This window comes from Bison bison, unplaced genomic scaffold (assembly GCF_000754665.1).
Source record: "Bison bison bison isolate TAMUID 2011002044 unplaced genomic scaffold, Bison_UMD1.0 scf7180017864495, whole genome shotgun sequence".
NCBI lineage: Eukaryota > Metazoa > Chordata > Mammalia > Artiodactyla > Bovidae > Bison > Bison bison.
Window position 1 is genome coordinate 14,236,199 of NW_011495054.1, and position 1,318 is coordinate 14,237,516.

The 1,318-nt window shown below is 43.9% G+C and overlaps 1 protein-coding gene across 1 annotated transcript in view; it reads left to right on the top strand.

The window, feature by feature from the left end:
* Positions 1–1,318, top strand: part of LOC104980256 (immunoglobulin lambda-like polypeptide 5) — a 31,464-nt gene that overhangs the window by 292 nt on the left and 29,854 nt on the right. The gene's annotated exons all lie outside the window — the stretch shown is intronic.

Consider the following 1,318-nt stretch of genomic DNA (forward strand, 5'->3'; position numbering starts at 1 on the left):
CGCTTTGCTGGAGCAGCCGTGAAGAGATACCCCACGTCCAAGGTAAGAGAAACCCAAGTAAGACGGTAGGTGTTGCAAGAGGGCATCAGAGGGCAGACACACTGAAACCATAATCACAGAAAACTAGTCAATCTGATCACACGGACCACAGCCTTGTCTAACTCAGTGAAACTAAGCCATGCCCATGGGGCCAACCAAGATGGGCGGGTCATGGTGAAGAGGTCTGATGGAATGTGGTCCACTGGAGAAGGGAATGGCAAACCACTTCAGTATTCTTGCCTTGAGAACCCCATGAACAGTATGAAAAGGCAAAATGATAGGATACTGAAAGAGGAACTCCCCAGGTCGGTAGGTGCCCAATATGCTACTGGAGATCAGTGGAGAAATAACTCCAGAAAGAATGAAGGGATGGAGCCAAAGCAAAACAATACCCAGTTGTGGATGTGATTGGTGATAGAAGCAAGGTCCAATGATGTAAAGAGCAATATTGCATAGGAACCTGGAATGTTAAGTCCAAGAATCAAGGCAAATTGGAAGTGGTCAAACAAGAGATGGCAAGAGTGAATGTCGACATTCTAGGAATCAGCAAACTAAAAGGGACTGGAATGGGTGAATTTAACTCAGATGACCATTATATCTACTACTGCGGGCAGGAATCCCTTAGAAGAAATGGAGTAGCCATCATGGTCAACAAAAGAGTCCGAAATGCAGTATTTGGATGCAATCTCAAAAACAAAAGAATGATCTCTGTTCGTTCCCAAGGCAAACCATTCAATATCACAGTAATCCAAGTCTATGCCCCAACCCGTAACACTGAAGAAGCTGAAGTTGAACGGTTCTATGAAGACCTACAAGACCTTTTAGAACTAACACCCAAAAAAGATGTCCCTTGCATTATAGGGGACTGGAATGCAAAAGTAGGAAGTCAAGAAACGCCTGGAGTAACAGGCAAATTTGGCCTTGGAGTACGGAATGAAGCAGGGCAAAGTCTAATAGAGTTTTTCCAAGAGAACGCACTGGTCATAGTGAACACCCTCTTCCAACAACACAAGAGAAGACTCTACACATGGACATCACCAGATGGTCAACACCGAAATCAGATTGACTATATTCTTTGCAGCCAAAGATGGAGAAGCTCTATACAGTCAGCAAAAACAAGACCAGGATCTGACTGTGGCTCAGATCATGAACTCCTTATTGCCAAATTCAGGCTTAAATGGAAGAAAGTGGGGAAAACCCCTAGACCATTCAGGTATGACCTAAATCAAATCCCTTATGATTATACAGTGGAAGTGAGAAATAGATTTAAGGGACTAGA